Here is a 25691-nt window from a genome sequence, read left to right on the forward strand (position 1 = left end):
CACATTAATCCACAGATTCTCCCCCAACCCCCCCCCCCCCTTTATATCAGCCTCTGTCTTTGCAAGGCAAACAGTGGCAAGCCAAGACTTTCCTTAATCTTAATCTCTTTTGTTTTTGCTCCTCCATCGCCTACCCTCCTTGTGAGAGACTTTGGCTGGTGTGATGGGAGACATAACTCGATATTTGCTGATAAGAGTTTTCTCTTTACCCTGTATCAGTGAGTACTGATGGATTCCATCCCCTCCCAACCTATACTTCCAAACACTCTTACTACCTGTGTGATGATGATGGTGATGATGATGATGATGATGAGTTTAAAAAGTTATTGTTTTAAATGATATCTGTGGAAATAGAAACAGCAGCCCCCAGACACTTGTCTTAAGACTATTCAGAAGTGTCTGTCCCAGACCCTCAGTTTCTGTTGTATATTTTACTTGGGCAAATAAATCTAATACAAACAAAAAATCGGAATTGTGTTTCCCCCAGTAACAGACAGTCCAAGTCTGGATCCAAAAGAATGTTAACAATAGCAATCTCTGCATCTGGAACAAAAGAGATTATCCAAGAAGATGGCCCAGAGTTGTTAGATTAATTTACTCAAGAACTGCAAAAGAAAATATTTAGGGGAAATTCTGTGAATTTCAAATAGGCAAAATATATAACGTTGAGGATTTCCACTCTGCTGTGTAACACATTTTTGTAAAGCGTTTGCCAATGATAGATTTCTAAGCTATCAAAAGCACATTAATTTTTCTGATTAAAACAGCTGTGAAAATATACAAGTATAACTGTGAAAAATCCAGGGCTTATTGTAATACTTTAAACAAAACAAGGATGAAAGATCTTTAAATACTGACTTGCCAAAAGTAAAATATTTAACACCACGAGAACTAATTCTACCCGTGTTTCTAATATTTTGCCATAAATACTTTAATCCTCTTGTCCATCCAGTTTGCACCTCATCTGGATTTGACTTGTTAAAGGTTAGTTCCTTTGTAATGTCTTCAGCACCTCTCCATGGTTATTGATTGTGCTCTCATTAAAACGGCAAGATCATAAACCAGAAGCAGAATGGCAGACGAGGGAGGAGGCCAAGGAGGAATATCCCCTCACTCCTGAGGTGTTCTGAAAAGCAACAAGAAGGTAAAGGGGAAATGAAAATATTCAACAGAAGTGAAACTCCGAGGCTGGGGAGCATCTCTGAGGTGTGGGGGGGTTGTTTTCAGGTTTTTATTTGTTTGTTTGTAGAAAAGCTTGAAGTCACTTTTAAGCTCCTCCTTACCCCTATTTTGGGCTGAGGGACATTACACATGTGTGCTTGTGGAGTGCAAGCAGGCATGAGCAGGGATGAAGAGTATTATATACATGTATAAGCACATACCTGCTTGCACCCCATGAGCAATAGGTCCACATATATGTGATATCTCGCAGCCCTGTATGTATCTGCTCACTTCCCATGAGCAATAGGTGTATACGTATGTGATATCTCACCTGCTTGCGCCCCAGGAGCAATAGGAACATTTGCACATACACGCTTATGTCCCATAAGCAAAAGGTGTACGTGTGTGTATGTGTATATATATATATTTATGTGAAATCTCATAGCCCCATACATACCTGCTTATACCCATGTGCACATGTGTGTGACATCTCACTGCCCTGAATCCACACACAGAAGGCTACATATTATCTTCATTATTTGGAAAAGGAATTCCTTTTGGTGGACTGTCTGCTTCATCTTGTCTCTCCTTCTCTCTCTCACCCCTGATTTCAGCTTGGCTGATAATGACTTCCCCAGCTTCTTGCCCCCTTCATTCTCTAATCTGTTGTCTAGAAAGAAGTGATGGTTTGAATAAAGTCATTATGTAATGGAAAGATACTGGGGGGGGAGGAGAACAGACCCTCATGTTTGGACAAAGCAAGTCCAGGAAAATCACTCCAAATTTCTTCCCCAGAATTCTGAAAACAGTATTAAAATTGGGGGGGGGGGGAATGTTAAAAAAAGAAAAAAAAGAAAAAAAAAACCCAACACCCTGCCTTTTCTGCCTTTTCTCCACCTTTGCTGTAGGCTGTGAATACAATCAGGATTGGGAAGGAAGCCAGCACTGACCCTCTGCTGGTTCAGTTTCAAATAAGAGTTCTGGGATTTGAGGGCCAGGGGTCAGACAGTAAGAGAGCCAAATACTACCCATTACAAATATACAGCCCAGATACCGCTTTCTCCTCTCTCCTGAGGCAGCCGTTCTCCTTAACACTAACACGAATGTCCCTCAAAGCTGTTAGGAGAGGGAGCTGGAGTCACACTGTAAACATAAGTGCCTGGAATCCAAACTTTAAGCCCCCAAAGTGTTGAAAGTTGACTCTCTAATACGGGAAACATGTGTGGCTCAGCAAAGGGGTCTCGTCAGCCTCAGCAAATGAGGCTTTTAGGACTGCAGGGAATGAAGAGCTAGGATTCCAAAAGGGGTTGGCAATGTCTGGCTAGGAGATTTTCCTCCCTTCTTCCCTTCTCTCATCTCCTCCTTGCTCCTCCCCTTCTCTTCCCCAACCTTTATTTTATGCTCTTGACTCTCTCCCTGGAAGTTTCCACCTGTCCCCTTCTCTCTAGCCAGGTGATTTATTCCCTTTCCCCTTGAGGGCCACTAAAGTGATGTACGTCAGAGTAACACCTAAATAGGAGGGCACAGCTCAGCAACTGGCAGCTCTCTCCTGCTGCTGAACCTAGCAGTTCACTTGCTCTCCTCCTGGGCAATCATTTCAGCTTGATGCTGGCCAAATTTCATTTGCATTCAAACTTATGAATGGAAATACATGGCTCCCTCCATGCACAAATGTTTCAGCTATCCAAAAATGTATGTAGGAGGGGGTAGAGAGAAAACATTGAAGAGAATCACAAACTAGGCCCATCATTCTGTCTTCAAAAACTTATTTTGCCCTTTGTAAAATTTCACTGGATTCTAGAAGAATTCTCCCAATAATGCAATATGAGACTGACACTTGTTTTAATTATCTTTGCATCCTTCCCCGAGTGCCTAATTTAGTGCTTTGCATATATCATATACAACAAATAATAATAGATTTAATGACTATTTAATGTTCAATATTAGTAGTGTCCACTATTATTAATGCAAATATTTAATGGACTAGATGGCTGCTGAAATTCCTTTCAAGACTAGGCCTATGATACCATGACTAAATAACAGAGTGAATGAGTGAATGAATAGAACTATTTCCTTCCTTTATACCATTCTCCACTGCCTGGAATATGGCTCTCTTCATTTTCCTTTCCTACTAGAGATTGTTATCCTTCTTCTATTGACTTGGATCTTAACATCAAGGCCATGCTCAAATTTCTCTTTCTATATAGACTGGATCCTCAGTTCCAATTCAGTGATCACTTTGGTTCTATTCCAGGAAATCTGATGTAAGTTTATCTGTCTCACGCCATTGGCTCCTAGTTGGATAACTTTCTGAACACACACACACACACACACACACACACACACACACACACACACACACACACCCCACCAAGTTTTGGAAAAAGTTGCAACTCTCTGTGATCAGCTTCAATCATTCAATCAATCAACAAGCATTTTTATTAAGTATCTACTTCATGCCAGGAACCATACTAAGTAACAGGAATACAAAAACAGAAACCTAACAGGAACTTATGCTCTATGATAGGGAAGCAACATGTATCTATTGAAGAAAATGCAAGATACATTGGAAGTAGATTCAAGGTTATTTTAGAGGTAGAAAGGAGACAGTAGCAGCTGGAGGGATAGAGAAAAGTTTCAGATAGAATTTCAGTCTTAAATTGAACTATGAAAAAAATTGAGGAAGGAGGGAATTTATTTCAGGCGTGGGGGTCAGCCCTTCTAAAAGCGTCTTTCATGAGGAAAAGCAAATAGGTTAATTTGGCTGGTCTATAGAGTTTATAGAGTGAATTTGGGGGTCTATAGAGTGAAGAGGCTGGAGTCAGATTGTAAAGAGCTTTAAATGCCAAACCAAAGGTTTATGCTTTATCCTAGATGCATAAGGGAGCCCTTGGAACATCTGGAGCAGGGGAATGGTCATTGTCAATCTAATGATTTAGGAGTATCATTCTGGCAGCTGTATTGACAGTGGACATCAAGGTAGCTAAACTGGTTGTCTAGCTCCGAAACAGAAACCTCACAGATGCATCCTTTATACCTTCACAGTGAGAAGTAGAGAAATAAATTTGAATTACTCATTGTGTTTGAGATTTGGAGGCTACAAGTTATATCTTAAAGATTCCTCTATCCTAGAACTATTAAGGTCCAGAGTGACCTTGATGATCCCAATATCCTGTATGTATGTGTCTTTAAATTATGCCAAAGGAAAAACTCATTCAATCATCATTTGGTTTTAGAGATGAGTCAGTTGTTCAAGAGTCCTTAGGGAAGACTGTTGTGGGTGTATGCACTTACAGATACTTGCTATACCTGTCAGAATCCAAGTATATGGTGCAAGGGTGCCTTTCCACTTTCCAGTGGTTGAAAGAAATAACCCAAGGTTAGGTGGGGTGAAGGTCAAGAAGATCTTTCTACATATTTGGTCCTTTCCAAACCTTGTCCCTCCAGGGGACAGTACAAACCTGTCCAGGTGTTTGTGTGCTGGGTATGGGGGTTATGTGCTCTTTTCCCCCTCCCTGCATGTTACCCATTTCCCTCACCTACTTAGCTGGCAGGGTCACGCACCTGAGCTCTGTTACAATCGTAATTACAATGGTTTTGACAGCCTTATGACTAGAGTTCGGAAAGCAGCTGTCACAGAAATTACCAAGTTTTGCAAACAGCTAGCCTTGGAGGTGACACAAGCCTGGGATTGGAGGAGTTAACAGAGATGAGTGGGGTGTTATGCAAAGCACCAAATCCCTAAACTCCCGCACAGATCTTTGATGGTAGTGATCAATAGATTCTCAGACCACACTGACATAACCTTGTCATTCCTCAGCAAGGGTACAGTGGCTAAAAAGGCACAGGAAGGTGGGGAGGGGAGGAGAGAGTTGGGAACAGAAGAAGAGAGAGCACAAGGGAGGGGATAAAGCTATCATATGCCCTCCCATCTCTTTCTCTCCCCCTTCTCCCCAATGCCCCTTTTGCCACCCCCACCCCCTCTCCAACAAGCATCACGCAGCAAGTGACCGGTAATGGTGCCTTGGCCTTGGACAGCTTTTAAAATCCTTCAGCTGAAGCAGCTCAGCTCCAATTGCCAGCAAAGCTTGAGCACCCTTGAGACCCTGGTACAGATAATCATCATCCACTCAGTGACAAGAAACAGAGCGCTGCTTCGGTACCAAGGAGACAGAATGTGGCAGGGCACCAAGGTGCCATCTTAAACCAATCCCAGCAGCAGCAGCAGCCACAGCAGCCACAGCAGCAGCAGCAGCAGCAGCAGCCAGCAAACAAGGATGTGTATGTGTGAGGTGGGGAGTTAGGGTGGTTTTTCCCCCTTCCCCCTTCTCTTTGAGTATCCTCTCCCCATAGGGATGCTGTTAACATGGTTTTCACTACCTAGTGCCTGCTGGACCAAATTGAACCACACAGCAAATACTGTTATAAAAGAAAATTACATTAATTTGTGTAAAAGTGTAATCAAAAGGTGGTTGGGTTATTTTTCTTGCTTTCAGAGAAATGCAGGTTTGGATTGGTGATTCTATAAAACAGCGCTGGCTACTTCTCTCCTTCCTCCTAGTACTGGAGTTCTCTAGAGCTTTTCCTACCATGTGACAGCATTATGGTTAATGGCATTACATTACGTATATAATACCCAGTGGATACTACAGCTGTCTGGGACAGTCCTGAGACTGGGGTGCTGATGGGTATTTATATGCCGCCTGAAATGTGAGAGAGAGACTGTCTGGAAATAAAAGGAGAGCCACCCACATACACATACACACACACACACACACACACACACACACACACACACACACACAATCCAAAGCCACAGCCTTCTGGAACAGCAACAGTAAATTTCCAGATCCCCCAGAGTTGTACATTCCCTCGGTCCACCTCAGGCAGTTTGTTAACATTTTCCAGCTATGGAGATTCCTAGCAGATTGAGAGCAGTCTAAACAAGGAATTCCCACCTTTCTTGAGTATCTTTTTTAAAATGCCCTATAAACAGCTTTTCCCACAATCACCACTACCACACCCCAGTTGTTGGTGTGTATGCAATTTTTAAAATTTCCATTGTCAACTTTTCTTCAAGTGCCTCAAGCTAGAGTCACTCCCCAGAGAGAAATAACTCCATATGGAATTTGTCCTTTACTTGCCAAAAAAGTTCAGATCAAGGTCTTCAAATAGCCAGTGCCTAGCTCTGTACAAAGGCAGATCAATTTTATTATTACACAAAGTCATCCAAAGTAGACTTCAGGCCACCCAGTAGTTTGCACAAAGGGGGAAAAAAAGAAGATACTGTTCAATTCACAACTTAAAGTAGTCAGAGGTGGGTACTGATAAAAAGTTTCGTTACCTCCAAGGGAATAAATGAACCTCAGGCATTGACCAGTTATTAAAAAGGTCACAATACTGAAAAGGCACCAGGGAGAAGGGAAGATGTTTGCCCTGAAAGTAGTGAAACATTGGCCAGGAACTAAAGAATGGGTTTAGAATCCCAGAGTGGTGGAATAAAGCAAGCTAAATATTTTCTAAAGCTATTTACAGGGCTGACCACCTATACAGTGGACTGGCCACCTATGAGGTATAATTTCAAGAAGACTGAGGAAAGGCATCCCACTAGAGGTTGGACTAGGGATAAGCAAGGTAAGCAAGCACCCAGAGCTCACACAACTAAAGACACTTTTTTGATCATGCTTTCTATGAATAAACATATTTTAATGCCAGAAAATTCTACTCTCTGTGATGCATAAGCTATTTATTTTATGATAAGCCAAGTCATGTGATACAGTGAAGGTTCTAACCCGCCAGTGGTTAGCAATACAAAGAAGATGCAATTTTCAAATGCACAGCTGCATGATTTTTAAAATCTTCCTTAAGATATATAGCCTTGTCTCAGCTCTGACCCTACTGACAACCCCCACCTCAAAAAAAAAAAAAAAAAAAAAAAAAACTCCCTTGCTTACTCATTGATGATTGCTTTTCTAAAGAATAAAATCTTTTTATTCCATTATGGGAGGTAAAAATAAATTCACACTTAAATTCTTGAAGAATCTCTCACTTTGTCTAGTATGTAGAACTCCTGGTATTAGAACTCCCTCCATTTTACAAATCTGAAAGTTGTATGGAATTACTTGAGGCATCTGAAACTTGTGATTTTTTCCACAGTCACATTGCTGGAATTTTTCAGGGGTAAGATTTGAATTTGGATCTTCTTGATGCTAAATTCAGGTGCTTATCTACTATTCCATTAAAGCATCAATGACTGATATGACTTTTTTTCTTTCTTTTTTTTTTTTTTTTTTTTTTTAACCATTGTAGACACTTTCCTTAAACATCTGTGGGATTTAGCTAACATAAGTACTAAGATTCCCCCATCTTACTAATGACAAAACTAAAGATCAAAGAAGATGAGTATGATAAAGCTAAGATGTACCAGCCAAGACTTGAACCTGTCTGTCTCTTGACTAAATTTCAAGCATGGAAAGTCTAAAGTATCCTTTTCACATTGTCTCTTAAATCCTCTTCCGAAAGCAGAGTTTAGCTGATAGAGAATATAAAAAGTACTCTAGTTACTTGGAAGAGAAAGGAAGAAAGGACACAGAAATCAAAAATTAAGATCATCTTATATCCCAAAGAGATATTAAAGAAGGGAAAGGGACCTGTATGTGCAAGAATGTTTGTGGCAGCCCTCTTTGTAGTGGCCAGAAACTGGAAACTGAGTAGATGCCCATCAATCAGAGAATGGCTGAATAAATTATGGTATATGAATGTTATGGAATATTATTGTTCTGTAAGAAATGATCAACAGGATGATTTCAGAAAGGCCTGGAGAGACTCACATGAACTGATGCTGAGTGAAATGAGTAGGACCAGGAGATCATTATATACTTCAACAACAATACTATATAATGATCAATTTTGATGGACATGGCCCTCTGCAACAATGAGATGAACCAAATCAGTTCCAATTGAGCAGTAATGAATTGAACCAGCTACACCCAGCGAAAAGAACTCTGGGAGACGACTATGAACCACTACATAGAATTCCCAATACCCCTATTTTTGTCCGCCTGCATTTTTTATTTCCTTCACAGGCTAATTAATTGTACAGTATTTCAAAGTCTGATTCTTTTTGTACAGTAAAATAACTGTTTGGACATGTATACATATATTGTATTTAATTTATACTTTAACATATGTAACATGTATTAGTCAATCTACCATCTGGGGGAGGGGGAAAGGGGAAGGAGGGGAAAATTTGGAACAAAAGGCTTGGCAATTGTCAGTGCTGTAAAATTACCCATGCGTATATCTTGTAAATAAAAAGTTATATATTAAAAAAAAAGTTAGTATCATCAATGGAAAACTTTGCCTCCTTTCAAAATTTTCATCTCTTGCTTTGTCCACTTAGGTCTTCTTATTCAACTATCCAGAGTTAAACTTTCTGAATTAGAGTGTACCATCCAGTCTATTCAGGAAGGAGTGATGAGGAGCTAGCAAACATCTTCCTCCATTCAACTAACCATAGTAATGAACTGAGAAGTAGGTCTTAGCTGGTAAAATTCAAGTTTTAGAAGCAGCAATGCTTAGATTTCTTGAGAAATCTGCCAAAGTATAACCTCACACTTAATGTGCCCATATTTACCACAAGTCTCCAAGGCCTGTCAAATAGCTGGAGTAAATATAAGCACTTCCATCAGTATTCAACACCCCTTTAACCCTTTGGGTTGTCTCCTCTTCGATTTTGAGGGATCAGTCTTTCCCATAGTTGAAGCACAGTCTTTCCATCTAGAAAATATTCTTTTATGGAAACCTCTTCACCCTTATCCTGCATAGCACTCAAAAGGGCAGCAGATACCTTCCCCCAAAACAGACAGACAGACAGACTCACACACACACACACACACACACACACACACACACACACACACACACAATCTTCTTCCTATTGGCCAAAACCATCCCATATTCAAGGGCTTCTGATGCTCCAAGGCAGAAGTTCTATGTAGAGGTGAGTCATCCTATCAGTGGTATCCAGCTCCTAGAGAAGTGAGACTAGTGACCCAGAGATCTTTGTGCTATTTAGAGCTTGGACACTGAGTCATTGCAGTAGACAAATCATGATCCTCTTTCTGGCCTTGGTTTGCTTCACTAAATTCCAGCATTATTTTGTATCCCAGAAAAACTTACTAGATACAAGCAAACTAAATTCTCCTTCTTTAACCCATAATAGTTGGAGATATCAATGTCATCCTTCCCCTTAATAAAAATGAAAACATCTCCCCCCCTCAAACATTTCACCAGGTTAAAATATCATTAAGGAAAAAATAAAGATCTCTATAATGTAGGGGAAGAAAGAAAGAAGTAAAGAAAGAGAAAGAAAAAAAAGAAAGAGAGAAAGGAAGGAAGGAAGGAAGGAAGGAAGGAAGGAAGGAAGGAAGGAAGGAAGGAAGGAAGGAAGGAAGGAAGGAAGGAAGGAAGGAAGGAAGGAAGGAAGGAAGGAAGGAAGGAAGGAAGGAAGGAAGGAAGGAAGGAAGGAAGGAAGGAAGGAAGGAAGGAAGGAAGGAAGGAAGGAAGGAAGGAAGGAAGGAAGGAAGGAAGGAAGGAAGGAAGGAAGGAAGGAAGGAAGGAAGGAAGGAAAAGGAAGGAAAAGGAAGGAAGGAAGGAGGAAAGAAAAGAGATAAAGACAGAGGAAGAGAGGGAAAGAGGGAGTGAGAGAAGGAAGAAGGGAAAAAAAGAAAGGAAGGAAAGAAGGAAGGAAGACAAGAAAAGAGAGAGAAAGAAAAGAGAAAAACAAGTCCCTAATTCATTGGCCTGGAAACTTGACTATCCCACAGATGCCCCTTTCCAAATAACTAAATAAAAAGAGGTCAGGTCTGGCTCTGCAGCCTGCACTCTGTTTGTGGTCTTGCCCAGGGTTACTAAAATAAAAGATCATCCAAGGAGTTGAAAGAACCCCAGGTGCTCTGTGTGTACACACTGCCCAAGGGTGCTGAAACAAGGCTCCAAATGGAATCCGGGGCGTGACTGCTGTGTGTGATATTGGAGTGTGGCTTGCCCAGGGTGCTGAACACCACACAGATGGATTGGGTGCTGAGTGGGTATTCAGTGAATCTAGCAGGGGAGGAAGGCACAGAAGGAGAGAAGGAGAAAGGGGGGGGGAGAGAATGATATGGAGACAAAGGGACATAGAGAGGACAAAGGACTTTCCCTTATCCTTTTTTTCATCTTTAGTGGTCCCAAGAATTGAAAAATAAGACAAAAATGAATAAACCATGGTCAGTGAGGATGAGCTAAGCAATAGATGATGTGATGGGAAACTTTTTTTTTCTTTGAAAAGAGAGAAAGCTGAGGATGTCTTCCCTCTGTCCAATTTTTAAATTGCCTGCAGGGAGATGAAAAAATGCAGTGAAAAAAGAAAACTACAATGAGGGGGAAGAGGAGGGAGGAACCATACTGCTAGGGAAAGTTTCTTTGAATCAAATTGTGATTTACAAATCTGATTTTTACTTGCTTTTTTTTTTTTCTTTTCCCCCTCTTTCCCAATTTATTCTCTCAAACTTAAAAAAAAACAAATCAAACTAGAGAGAGCTCAGTTAAAAGTGGCAAATTTTGTCTGAGTTAGGAGAGCAGACTGGAAAGCTGATGATGTATGAAAGGATTTCTTTTTAGAGAGAGACCACATTGACTGTTTTGTTATTGTTATCTTAAATTTTCTTTTCTTTCAGAGCTAGGGAATTTTTACTTCTGTGGAAATGGAAAGCTCATCCAGAAGTTCTTGAAGCTCCTCTGAAATGGGAGTTTCACCTTTCGCTTTGGCTTTCCACCTCATATGATTATTTATTTTCATCCTACTCTTTACTAATGGCCACAACTGCCTCTATCTGGTCTTAACATAAGTCCTACCTTTTCCAAAGCAGAGCTAGAATCAGTTCCTCCTTTACTGTAAACCCTCAACCTCGTCCTAGTACCCACCTCAAGGGAGCCAGTGTCTCTCAAACCTGCCACATTGCATATGAGCCAATGAGAGGCCATTTATTAGTTGCAAATGTTCAAATTAACACTTACTCATGTCTTTGTGTCTGCAGGGAAAACCAAGACTAAGTACTAATTACAGCTTTTTAAGGTGAAAATAAACGAGAATGTGGCATGCAGAGCTCTCAGCACAGGGCAAGCCCACCTTAAATCCCCAGTCTAAGTTTGTCAGAGAATGAGTCACAGAAGGCTAGAGAGTGGTTTGCTGCTCCCAAAGTAGTTAGTTAACTGGTACTGTAAGAATCTGATGGAAGAAATAAGGTTTCTGTCTACCAGAGTAGCAACTAGGGTAGTGCAAACAGAGCTTTGCCCTAGGGCTCTGAAATTTAGAGGAGCAAGATAACACTTAATTTATTTGATAGAACAGGAAGAAATAAGCTTATTAACTACCAATAATAATTACTTAAAACAAACTATATGGTGGCAACTCCCCCAGGAATCATGACTCAGATGAATTCTTCTCCAGCCTGGTTCTATTATATTCCCTTGTTTTTAGCATTGACAATCTCCTTAGCAATAGCCTTATAGTATCCTCAGGTTTCTGATACCAGCTTTATTCCTAGCTGAACTAAGGGTTCTTTTTATGTATCTTGTCCCACATATAACCATTTATAGTTATGGCTCTATGGTCCAAGTGTACTAGGTCATTGCTTTCCAGATAACAGGAAGTAATGATACATTACTTGTCCTTGAATTTCCTTCATTAATTTTGGATGATTAGAGTGAAGGTGGTAGTAACTATGGTGAAAAAAAAAAAACAAAGAAAATGAATTGTAGATAAATGTGAATGTTTGCATATACTGTATTGTCACAATATTTCAATAAAATCAACTTGTTCACTATTTACTGGACCATTTCAAGCAGCTCTGCTTATGTTTCCCCCACCCCACTTCCGCCTGGAATGCTCTCCTTGTCTTCAATTAAGATGTTAAACCATCAAGACTCTCTCTATTAAGGTTTTATCTCCTCCAGGAAGCCTTTTCTGATCACTAAAGTCTATAGGAACCTCCTTTGTGTCTGAAACCCCCTTCTATAGTATTCATTTCCCCTGTTCTGGATTTTCCTGTTCTGTCTCTTGCTGCTTCATTATATGCATCTTATCTCCTAACTAGGATGTAAGGGCAGTGGAAGGGGTCTTCAAGGTTCTCTGTTAAGTCCCTTTGTCTTCTCTATACATATGTTCTCTCAATTACCTCTTTAGTTCAAGTGGGCTTAATTATTACCATTACCCTTTTGAGTCAGAGTTATACCTAACTTTACCTTTCTCCTGGGCTTCAGTACTGTATATTGGACTGCCTATTGGACATTTCACACTAGGTGTTCCAGGAACATCTCAAACTCAACATGTCCAAAATTGAACTCTTTAAACTCAAACAGTCCCCTTTCCAAACTTCCCTATCCCTATCAAAGTCATCACCATCCTTCTAATCTGCCAGGTTCACATTATTCAGTTGTGGGAGACAAACTCTTTGTGACCCCATTTGGAGTTTTCTTGGTATAGATACTAGAGTGGTTTGCCATTTCCTTCTCCAGCTCATTTTATAGATGAGGAAAGTGAGGCAAATGAGATTAAGTGAATTGCCCACAGCTAGTAAGTATCTGAGGCCATATTTGAATTCAGGTTTTCCTGATTCTAGGCTTGGCACTCTATCCACTGCACCACCCAGATACTCTAGCATTATTCTCAATTCCTCATTCTCTCTCATATATTTGATCAAATTTTTCCATTTCTTTCTCCACAATAGATATAAATTCTCTCAGATACAAATTCTCACTTTTCACACAGCTACCACCTTAGTTTACCAACTGGATGACTGCAACAGCCTCTTTATTAGCCTCCTGTCTCAAATTTCTCCCCACTCTCCTCCAGAGTTGCCAAAGACATTATCATTAAAAGTATATTTATTTGACCAAGCCAACCTCTTATTCAATCAACTCCAGTTCCTCCCTATTGCTTCTAGGATCAAACATAAAATCTTTTGTTTAGCTTTTATTTTTTTAATTAAAGCTTTTTATTTTAAATATATATACATGGATAATTTTCAACATTCACCCCTAAAAAACCCTGTGTTCTAATTTTTTCCCTTCCTTCCCTCTACCCCCTCCCCCAGTTGGCAAGTGATCCAACATATGTTAAACATGTGCAATTCCTCTAAACATATTTCCACAAATATCTTGCTGCACAAGAAAAATCAAATCAAAAAAGGGAGGGGGGATGAGAAAGAAAAGAAAATGCAAGCAAAAAAAACCAAAAAGAGTGAAAATGCTATCTTGTGATCCACATTCAATCCCCAAAGTTCTCCTCTGAGTGTAGATGACTCTCTTCATCACAAGATCATCGGAACTGGTCTGAATCCTCTCATCCATCCAAATTGATCATTGTATAGTTTTGTTACTGTGTATAATGATCTCCTGCTTCTGCTCATTTCCCTTAGCATCAGTTCATGTAAGTCTCTCCAGGCCTTTCTGAAATTATCCTCCTGATTTTTTCATGAGAACAATAATATTCCATAACATTCATATTCAGCCAATCTCCAACTGATGGGCATTTACTCAGTTTCCAGTTTCTTGCTACTACAAAAAGGGCTGCCACAGTGTTTAGCTTTTAGAACCCTTTATAACCTGAAGACAACCCATCTTTTTAGTTTCCTTACTCCCCATCCTGGGAAGTACAACATGGTATATGCTGTGCTAGAGTTAACATGGCCTAGTAATAAAAACATGATGCTGAAAGCAAGAAAGTAGAGTTCTAGTTTTGTCCTTTCTACTATCTGGCTGAGTGACCTTAAGCAATTAATTTCACCAGTTTAATAGAGTTATAATATGTACTTACTACTGCAATACTGCATTAGGAAGACAAAAATGAAAATTATGTCAGTCCTCAAGAAACTTACACTCTGTTGAAGAAATGTAAGTATACAGACAAATTAATATATAATGCACAGAGCTAGCAAATTATGAAGACCTTCAAGGAACAAGTGGTCCCTGGACTGAGCCTTGAAAGAAGAAAATTATATCGAAAGGTAGAAATGAGAAAAAAGTGTTTTCCAGGAATGTGAACAGTAAGTGCCAAAGCAAAGTGATATAAGGTCAAGTGTTAAGGAGTCTCATTTGATGGGAATATAAAGTCTGTGAAGGAAAATAGAATTAAATAAGGTTGGAAAGGTAAAGAAGGGACAAGGGACAAGTAATCTGCAACTTGTCCTAGAGGCAGTTGATGTTCTCCAGAAGGACCAAAGACATCAGGAGGGTGATGTCATGACTTGCAAGTAAATTGGATTTAAATCAGACAGAGCTGTGCAAAGTCACCAGCTTCACTCTCTCCTCCAAAGCCATTGGAATCCAGTGGCAAGATATAAGTCAGGATGACCGAAGATGGCCCCGATAAAGTGAAAGACCCTGGCCTTTTTAAGTTAAGGTCTCTCTCTGGTCTGCATTTGTCTGAGGCAGAGCCCATTCAGTGATTAAAGGCTAGGTAAGAATGGAGGCAAAAGATGGCCTAATTATCTTAGAGGCAATAGGAAGCTGCAGGAAGTGAGGGACAAGGTCGGGGAAAGTCATTTCTCAGTGCCCCAGGAATCTTATCTATCAAGGGGAATAATACAGGGTGCCCTGCCTAGTTGAAAGCATTGTTGTGATAATGGATTTGAAAGTATTTTGAAGTCTGTAATGTTCCTGAGGATAAATAAGGTCAGTAGAATTGAGAGTACTTTGTGCCCTTTGGAGGGGAAGGGGAAATAATCCAAGGGACCGTTGTGATTATTGCAAATTGAATTTTGATCTTCATGGTTATACTGTAGTGACTTCCCTTAGACTTCTAATCAGTCAAATCACTTCCTTAGCCTGAGCCATTTCCATATGCACACACTTCCCCTGTTTTTATCCTACAATGCAATATGATCACCCACCTCAGCCCTAGAAGGCCCACACGTGCTTTAAGTTTATAGAATATTTTGTTGTTCTTCCAGTCCCTGAGTGAATGTCTCCCTTCTTCCTCTCCTGTCATTTTATATCCCAGAGTTGACATATGGTTGAACTGATATCCTCCCTCCATTTCCTTTCTCGTTACTAAATGTCCAGCAGTATTGCATAAAAGAACCCCATGGAAAGGTCAAGCCAAGTTACAAGTTTGAGGTCTGGGATTACATCAAATCCTTAACGTTTATCTGCCCTCCCCGGCAGTCAAATACTTCCCAATTCAGGCCCAAGTCACATGGAGAAAAAAACGGAATTGTCTTAGGCTCAACTGTGGCCTCTCATTGTCTCCATTTTTCTCACTTCATTCTCAGGGCATGCCCTCCCAAACCCAGTTATGCTGGGTCACGGAGAGCTGGCCCTTTTGGAGGGAGGCAGATGTCAACCTTGCAAAGCTCCTTCAGGCCCTGAATGTGGCAGTGAGTCTGACTGAAGATGACTCCTTAGGAGAACAGAAGAACAGAGGACCAATAAATAAGGAAGCTGTGGGCTATAGAAAACCAGTGTCCCTCTCTCCTGCATCCCTCTGCATCCCTGGGGCAGCATGGTGTGTATGTTCTAAGGGAGAATTATTGTTCACTTGAAACTTCTTTTATAGAGTTAATAACATTGACCTGCCTCCAGTCAGTTTTTAATTTAATTTGACTGGTAATATTTGTGATGATTTCTAAGCCTTTGTTTTGTTGGTTTTTTTTTAAATTTTTGTAAGAGATAAAATTTTGTTACCTTTGAAATTTTATAAATTTGAAATAAACAATCAATTTGGTTTTATTCTGAAGTTTTTATATGATGCTGAATTTGTAGTGAAAGGATCTGGTTTCAAATCCTCTCTCTCCTCCTTATAATCTTTGTGACCTTAGGCAACCCATTCTATCCCTTGGATTCTTGGTTTTCTCATCTATAAAGTGGAGTGGATGGTCTTTCCTTTTCACCTCTAAATCTGTGCTCTTGTGATTACAGTCTTGAGGCAAGTAAAATTCTTGGTGTTCTTGGCAATATATGATGGCTCTCTTTTATCACAAAATAGTAAGAGCTCATGATGTGAGTGTTCTCTTCTTCATTTACACAACAAGCATTTATTAGGTCTCCAATATGTACTATACTACTCATTGGGCTAGGCTTTGGGAATGCAGATCCAAAAATTGAATCAGTGATACAGTTGATAAGACTGCTGGGCCTGGAGTTAGGAAGACCTGAAATTAAATCCTGTCTTAGACTCTTCCTGCTAAATTTCTTTTTTTAGTTCGCTAACCTCAGTGGTAGCTCTCACTATGTTAAACAATGGTCTGATTTGGCATGTAAAAGTCTCAGACTTACTAATTATGTGATACTGGGCAAATCACAAAATCTCTGTCTTGCCTCAGTTTTCTCACCTGTAAAATGGAGATATTAATAGCAGTTGCTTCCCAGGGTTCTTGTGAGGACCAAATGAGATATTTGTATGGTCCTTTGTTATAGTAGGTATTTATTTAATAAATGTGTGTTTCTTTTCTTCATTTCTAGTCCTTAGAAGAACTTAATTTTATTGGAGGGAAATAGCATTTACACATAGAAATAAAATTTAAATATAATCAAGGAAAATACAGAGTAATTTCCTGTGGAAGGTATTATTAAGGGATATAAAGGATGGAATCAGGGAAAGCTTCCTGTAAGAGAGAGTACATGAGCTAAACTTTTATGGAAGCTAGGTTTTCTGAGAAGAAAAGAGGAGAAGGTAGCTCTGGAGTCATAGGATAGTGCCTTGAATTTTATCTACTCCATTCTATCCTCCCAACCCCAGGCAAATAATTAAAGCTCTCTGTGTTCTATTTTCTTCATCAGGAAAATAAGATGGCTGGAATAGATCCTGGGCAATGATGGGAGATGCAGTGTTGTATAACTGGGGAAGAGCAGGTGGGCCCAGTTGACTGGAAGAAAGGGTACAAAGTAACAAGAAAGATTTTCTCCTTACTTAACAATAGCAGAGTGTCCAATGGGAGGAAGAGAAGAGAAGAATTTGGAGTTTGGGAAGGAGGACACTTAGAAAACAGAAGTGAGAGAGAAAGAGAACTACAATGTGGGCATTCAAGGGAAGCCAGTGGGAGCCAGAAAATAGGTTATTGATTTGGGGGTTTGAGGGGCATTGCTCATTCAGCAGGCCAGGCAGAATAAGAAAAGGACGGCTCTCCTTCCAGAGCAAAGGGTTTCCAAGTTCTCAGAAGTCTCCTTCACCAAATTCTGTGACTTCTGATTCAGAGTTTGCTGTTCTTTTTTGGCTTTGTTTTTGCACTCTGCTTTCAGTATACAACTGGAATGTGGCTATTTAACCCTGACAGCTTTCCCCAGGGAGCAATTAAAGTCTTTAAGATCTTACCTACGTTTCACCAGAAGCCTTCTCATTAAATAGAGAGTTACTTGCAATGTTCCCGGGGCCTAAAACATTAAGATTTAAAGGAAACAATTGACTGCTTTTTTTCCATGCCAAATCAGACCGTTGTTTAACATGGTGAGAGCTACCACTGAGGTTAGCGAACTAGAAAAAGGGGGTTATATGTTGCTGAAGAAAAGAAACTTAGCAGGAAGAGCACAGTCATGACTATGCGTGGTAAACTGTGCTTGCATTTAGACCTGGCCCAAGGGCCAAACAAAAGAATCTGTCCTCTCCAAAAATCCTGCTCTGTAGGAGCTCTGTGACCAAAAGCTCAACTCTTCCTTTTGTCTCTTTAACTGTCCCCATTTTGCATGGAATCTCTCCAAGGAGTCAAGACAGAGCTTACGGGAAGCCTTAAACTAAGAGGCTCAATGGATTTGAAAAGAGATTCTACCCAAATGTACACAATGATACACAGTCACACACCTGACTACATAAAGGGTGTGTGTATCCATACCTATCCCGGACCACAGCTCTAAGTATCACAGGGCTTGTCATCCCTGACTCCTTTGTCTCTAGTAGATCAGTGGGAAGGAAACCACCTACAGGACCCAAGTTCTGATTATGGTTTTACCACTTAACTAGCTCTATGATCTGAGGCAAATCTGTAAAATGAGGTGTTTGACTAAATGATCTCTAAAATAACCTTCCAGCTTAAAATCTATGATGCTATATCTTTCTTACCCAAATGTCCAAAGCTCCTGTTATAGCTATTTTATCTTAAACCTGTTTTCAGGAAAGGAGCCAATAAACTCATTCATGAAAATTTGAGTTGGAGGAGGAGAGAGTATTTTTGACATTAGGATGTACATCTTTACATTAGGAGCTCAAGCCATTTACAAATCTCAACTATATGGAGCATTAGATAGAGTGCTGCTCCTGAAGTCAAAGGACCTGAATTCAAGTCCAGCCTCAAATATTTAAGACTTCCTAGATGTGTGACCCTGGGCACTTCACTTAACCTGAATTGTCCCCCCAAAAAAAATTAATTTAAAAATTTTAAGTAATAAAATAACTTTCTTCAATTAAAAAAATAAAATAAGCACCTCAGTTTTGACCTAGTAGATAAATCCTAAAGGGTTTCCTCAGAACTCAGAGAAGTTAACTTATTCGCCCATGTTTAAAGAGCTAGTTTCAAAGGTAGAATTTTAACACAGGTCTTCCTGACTCCAAGCCCAGCACTCTTATCCATTATGCCATCTAATCCAAGTGCCTCTTTACAGAGAGGTATAAATGAGAATAACTCAGTATGGTATTTTACCCAAAAGTTGCCTCTTAAAGTATGAATGACAATATTTCAAAATTTCTGAATTGTTTGCAAATTGTTTTTGTTTTTGTTTTCTTTGACTGATTTGTGATTTCCTTGGTACAGGGAATTTCCAGTGAAGAAATTCTCTCTAACATTGCACATTGGCCATTGCTGCTCAGCATCTTATGGTTTTAAAGCGCTCTCTGGGACATTGAAAGTATTGCTAAGCTCTTATGCCTCAGAGATGAGACTTGAACTCAGGTCTTCCTTCTAAGAAGCCAGTTCTCTATCCCTCCTGCTGATACCTCTCACTTACATTTTAATAAGGCAAAATCACTAGCCCCTCCCCTCCTTTTGGGATTTAATAGTGAAATTTCATATGGTTTGGAGAGTTTGGCTTGTTTGCTTTCTTGCTTTACAAAAGTGACCTCCCCACTAGTACTCCAGTGACACAAGCCAGCAGTAACCTGCTCAGCATACTGGTCTTGGTTGTATGTCTACGTACATTGCAGCATAGTTACATTGCAGCAGCTAACACATCACTTGATCAGAAGATAACTCAGCTTGACCATGCATCTTATTACTAAGACAAGGATACATGTGCAAAGAAAGCTAAGAATGTGTCTGATTCACTCAGTTTCTTTGTTGAAATCCTACTCTTAGAAAAAGTGAGGCAGGTGACCTTGAACAACCCTCCTTCACTGAATCCAATCTACCTGCACGTTATAGTATCACTTCCCTGATAACATGGTCCTCTTTGAGAAGGAAGGACAAACAACATCAATTTCCTAAAGACCTGCCATCCCAGATCCTCTCTCTAGAGCTGAGTAACAATGATGATACAAGTTTTATTTAATTTTTATATTCACAGTTTGCCATTTCCATCAGTCCTTTAGTCTTATTAAGTCTGACTGGGTCTGCAAAGTTCATAAAGTTAGCTCATATGAGCTTGAGTAAAAAATTCAGACTGAACATCTAACAACTCCAATCTCCTCCTTCATCCAACAGTGGTGACAGAACAACCTCCCAATAATCTGTGTTCCTTGCAAGAAACAATGGCAGGAATAATCTTAACCCCATCATGCTTTGACCTTGGCATTGCTGACTCTGTTGGAGCAGTTGTGACTTCCTGATTCTGTTTGACTTCAGGGAAGGTTAATAACAACATTGAAATGACATTCCTTAGACATTTACCTAAAGACAAAGGACACAGGTAAAGGATGCTAGCCAACCTGGACTTAAACAAGTTCAGTCTATGTGATTTGCAACTTGGATAATTCACTTCCAGAAAAATGAACTATGAAAATAGAACTATAGAATTGAGGAAGGGACTTAAAAGAACTTTTGGTCTAACTACATTCCGTTACAGATACAAACAACAAGGCCCGAGAAATTAAATAGTTCATCTATAATCCCATAGGCAGGGGCAGAGTCTTATGTAGATTTTAGGACAACATCCAAAGAAAAAACTATGAAGTCTGAATGCAGATAGAAGCATACTATTTTCATTTATTTGTTGTTTTTTCTTATCTCATGGTTTTTCCCTTTTGTTCTGATTTTTTTTCACAACATGACTAATGTAGAAATATGTTTAATATGACTATATATGTGTAACCTATTTCAGATTGATTGCCATCTTAGGGTGGGGGAGAGGAAGAAAGGGGGGTTGGAAATCAAAATATTATAAAAGTCAATGTTGAAACAATACTATATGATGATCAATTCTGATGGATGTGGACATTTTCAACAATGAGATGAACCAAATCAGTTCCAATAGAGCAGTAATGAACTGAACCAGCTACACCCAGCAAAAGAACTCTGAGAGATGACTATGAACCACTACATAGAATTCCCAATCCCTCTAATTTTGTCTGCCTGCAGTTTGGATTTCCTTCACAGGCTAATTGTACACTATTTCAAAGTCCGATTCTTTTTGACAGCAAAACAACTGTTTGGTCATGTATACATATATTGTATTTAATTTAAACTTTAACATATTGAACATGTATTGGTCAACCTGCCATCTGGAGAGGGGGAAGAAGGGGAAAAATTAGAACAAAAGGTTTGGCAATTGTCAATGTTGTAAAATTACCCATGCATATATCTGGTAAATAAAAACTATTAAAAAAAAAAAAGTAAATGTTGAAAACTATTAAAAAATTTTGGTGTTTTTTTTTTTTTTTTTAAAGAACTCAGGACAATCATTGAATTTTTATACCAATTCACATCATAATCCTTTCCTGCTTCCCTTAATTAATTCTAGTCTTCTCTAATCTCCTTGTGTTTCTGATGACCTTCAAGGGATCATAATGCTTAGATTTGGAAGAGAACTTAGAAAAAAAAACCTAATTTATTCTCTTTCCCATTCCTCCATTTTATAGCTGAGGAAACTTGGCTAAGGTCACACAGCTACTGAGTATAAGAACTGGGACTAGAACCCATGTTCTCTGTCTTCAGATTCCATGTGTTACATTTCCATGTCAACATTTTACTCACAGTCCTCTTCCAGCTTCTAAATATAACCACATTTTATAGCTCTTTTGGTGATTAGTATTGGGCACATTCAAAATTATAACTAAGATGATTTTCACCTGGGAAAGAGTCAGTTTAATAATATGGGGTCTGGGGATGGGGGTTGTAGTTATAGTGGTACTAAGAGAATAGGTGGCTTCTTCCCTTGCCCAACTTCTTACAATCCACTATCCCACTCTCTTGTCCTCAAGAGGACATAGAAGAAGATTACAAGGCACAGGCATGGTAGTTCTATTTCCATTATGCTGAGAAAGTATGCCCTTCCCACCAAGATCAGTGCCTGGGGCAAAGCCCTAGATGTCCCACCCTAGTTTTAACTCTAGGGATACCAGCTAGGAACTCTGAGTGCTTGATCATCTTCACCAAAGCACCAAAGCATCCCCCTGTAGCTTACTCAAGGTGACACAACACATCTAATAGAAGATTTGGCTAGTAATGATGTGACACTTTTACTTCCCGAAACACTTTCCAGTCTGCAATCTTCACACATCCTCATTATATCCCTGGGAGATGAGATAGAGCAAGTTTCAGCTTCATTTTGTAGATTGGGAAACTGAAACATATTCAAGTATAGGACTTTGCTCAGGCCAAATAATTAGGGAAGTCAGTTCACCTCTCACTTAGCTGTTATGCAAAATCAGTGTCTGGATCAGTTGACCTTTGACAAGTAGGCAAGCAATGAACATTTCTTAAATGTTTCTTCTTATTTTGTGCCAGACCCTAAACTAAGGACTAGGGACACAAAAAGAAGAAGAAACCTGTCCTCAAGAAGCTTTTTTATTATAATGAAGGAAGTTGATATTAAAAAAAAGAAGCTGAAGAAAGGAAGTTTGTGGTGAAGACTTGAAAGTACTCAAAGGGACCTAGTGGCCTGGTAGAACAGGTCAGAGACACAGAAATATAGCCAGGTATGATGGCCACCTCTTAGATAATCTGAGGGGAATCAGTAGGGCCTCCTAGTCCTCAAAACTCTCCCCAGTCAGTCTATCAAATTCTCCTCCCAGAAATTAATTGCTTTGAGTTTTAAATCAATCCACCATTCTTTATTTACATTATCTCAATAAAGACAATAAACTATTTTCTACTAATTGTTTATATGGACACTTCTAAGCATAATGGCACATATTTACATAGAGTTTGTCAATTTATAAAGTACTTCTTTTATACATCTTGCCTTTGAGGTAGATAGTAAAAGGACTATTATTCCCATTTTATAGAAAAAGACTTTGGAAGGGATCTAGGCAAAATGAGGGAATTTTGCTGAGGAAGAAATTAAAGTCCAGAAGATGAAAATACTTGAGCTATTCCTTTCTCACAACATGGTCCTAAAGAAATATAGGGAGAGTCTATCCAGCAAGTACCCTCTTTATGATACTTATTTTATTTCCCAAATAGCTTAATTTTTAAAGTTTTTTTTTAATAATAGGAAAGAACAATACAAGCTGTAGAGTCCTGCTTTTGTAAATCAAGTACCACCATGTCTGCTCCAGCTTCTCCATCAGCAAAGCTGCCAAAGCAGTGGAAAAGCCAAAGTGTAATTAGTTAATAGCAGAGCTCCTCTGTTAATGGAAAGGGCATTTCAAACTTACTTATGCAAACGTGATACCATAGGCTTTGTCAAAAACTGTCGATAGGATACTACAGCATAAAGTCATAGGTCACTTGTCAAGTGCCAGTGTGACTTATCTTTACATAAACACTGAGGAAATTAAAAAAAAAAAAAAAAAGATGCTCTATGGACAATGGATTAAGTCAAGGTGCTTAGAGGAGAAGCTTGTATTGGGAACTCTATTTATGCTCACCAAAAATAGAAGCTTGTGTTTCTGTTCAGAGCCATTTGATAAACTGCACAGTCCTCAATTTGTGATCAAGAAGCTCTTTGTCATAATAAGGTTGGTAACGTTAACAGCTTAACAAATAATTGACACAGAGAAGGTGCTACCAGATTTTTCCATATATGGAGATGAAGGCCATGTGCTCCCTTGCTCCAGCCTCCACCACTGACTCAGAGCTCTGGCCCTTACCCTGGGACTACAGGCTTCTAATGCAAGAACATTCTCTCTTCTTCTTTAACTCAGAATTAATAAGTTACTTCCTAGCTATCTCTATAATATCACATATACTGTAGCTTCCATTCACACCCAGAACTCTAGCTCATACCCTGGAACTATAGTCTTTCTTTCCTGCCTTGCTAGAATCAAACCCACCATACCATTTCCTAATCATCTCTATACATTGACATCTTATTGCAGTCTTTACCTTTGGTCTAGAACTCAAATTTCTATACCTGTAACCCTGAGCTTCTGAATGGGGAATATTTACCCATTCCCAGAATACAACTTCCCAGAAACCTTCACACTATTGTATGATAATCTGCCTCTTCTCCCTTGCCAGCTTTGAGAGAAGTAATCAAATCAGTACTACCATTTCAAGAAAGAACATGTGATCCAATTTCTTTTCTAAAAGAAAGTCATCTTGGCCATCATTCATTTTTAGGTGTGGTTTTCTCCTTTTAAAATGTAAGCTCCTTGAGGACAGGGACTATTTTCATTTTTTTTTTAATTTCTATACAATGCCTAGAACTGCATAAGCATTTAATAAATAATTTTTCATTAATTCATATTTATTGAACACCTGTTGTCATTCATCCTCCATTTTTGAAGACAGTGAATTGGATTTAAGCCAGGCAAAGTTGCACAAAAGTCTCACTTTCTTTTTTTCCCAGAGGCAATTAGGATTAAGTAACTTGCCTAAGGTCACACACCTAGGAAGTGTTAAGTGTCTTAAATCACATTTGAACTCAGGCCTTTCTGACTTTAGGGCTGGTGCTCTATCCACTGAACTACCTAGCTGCCCCAGCCTTAACTCTTTCTTCCAGAGACATTGGCATCCAGTGTCAGGACAAAAGTGAACAATTGGTGATGGCCTGGGATGTAATGGATGATAATGTCTGAACAAGCTCTAAGTATTTCACAAGTATCTCCTTCAGCCTTCGTGGCTATTGGAACAAGTTGTTCTCATCCATATATTTCACAGGAGGAAGAATTCACATGTTTAGAATAGACATCCCCCTGATTCACTAGCGGGTTTGTAGGCCATCACTTAGTTTCAGCCTAGTTTAGTCCATCTGGAGAGACAATTTTTTTGAGATACAACCAGGAGCTACAGCTTCTTGAAGCCATAGGTGAGAGTTGAATGACAGGTAGACACCAAAATGTAGATGAGCAATCCTGAAAATGCTCAGCAAGTCTTCCTACTTATAATGCTAGTCTTCCCTATTCACCCCATGGCAATGGAGTGGAGAGAAGACAAAATGAGGAAAATGTAATCCTTGCCCTCAAGGAGATAATAATCTAGTTATACTTATTACACAAGACACATATAAATAGTTACAGTATAAGATAAAATTGATAAATACGGACTGCTTCACAGTTTAAAAGAATCAAAAAATTCAAACTGTTGAAGGAAATCAACTTTGAAGGAATTCTACAGTGGAGACATTTTTAAAATCAGTGATTTAGAGAAATGTATAGATGACAGCCTTTACAAATTCTCAACGGATGCTAATCTAGGAGGAATGACTAACATGCTAGATGAAAAAGTTAGTATATAAAAAGAATCTGATGGACAGCGGTCAGCAAATTAGAATCCACAGGCCAATGCTTGTTTTCCTGTGACCTGTAAGTTAGGCATATTTTAAAAATAAAGATTTGTCACATTCTAAAATTTAAAAACAATTCTTAGTTCTTGCCATATAAAAACATAAAGCTGACTGGATTGGAGCCCTCAGGCTGTAGATTTCAATCCCTTGGGCTAGAATATTATGCTAAATCAATTGTGTAATATGCTAGCCAAAAAAGTAATGTGTTTTGTGGCTTCATTAAGAGATACATAGCTTCTAAAGTAAGAAGATAATCTATAGAGTGTACATTGACCTTGACAGACCACATTTGAAGTATCCAGTTCACTTCTGGGTGCCACAGTTTGGGAAAGATATTAATAAGCTGGAGAGAATCCAGAGGAAGACAACAAGGACATTGAATTGTGTTTAATTCATTAAGATTGATTTTGATCAGTTGAAGAAGTCTGGGATATTTAGCCTGGTGAAGAGAAGTCCCAAGGGAATAGGATAACTGTCCTCAAATAGTTGAAGGACTATCTTGTTGAAGAGGGATTACATTTGTTCTGTTTGTCCCCAGAGGGGCAAAATTATGAAGGAGCAACAGGTCAAAATCATTCCAGTCATCCAACTCTTTTGGACTTTGGCAAAGATACTAGAGTGGTTTGCCATTTCTTTCTTTAGCTCATTTTACAGATAGAGAAACTGAGGCAAACAGG

General features: G+C 39.2%; 1 long non-coding RNA gene across 1 annotated transcript in view; it reads right to left on the reverse strand.

Moving 5' to 3' along the window:
• Positions 1-908: 908 nt before the first annotated feature.
• LOC141553248 (uncharacterized) overlaps positions 909-25691 on the reverse strand; it is a 38422-nt gene continuing 13639 nt past the window's right edge. Inside the window, exons 2-3 of the long non-coding RNA XR_012485346.1 lie at positions 1619-1831; positions 909-1126 (exon numbers count right to left, since the gene is read on the reverse strand). This is a non-coding gene — a long non-coding RNA (uncharacterized LOC141553248). The remainder of the gene's footprint in view (positions 1127-1618; positions 1832-25691) is intronic.

The sequence above is a fragment of the Sminthopsis crassicaudata genome, chromosome 2 (genome assembly GCF_048593235.1).
Source record: "Sminthopsis crassicaudata isolate SCR6 chromosome 2, ASM4859323v1, whole genome shotgun sequence".
Lineage (NCBI taxonomy): Eukaryota > Metazoa > Chordata > Mammalia > Dasyuromorphia > Dasyuridae > Sminthopsis > Sminthopsis crassicaudata.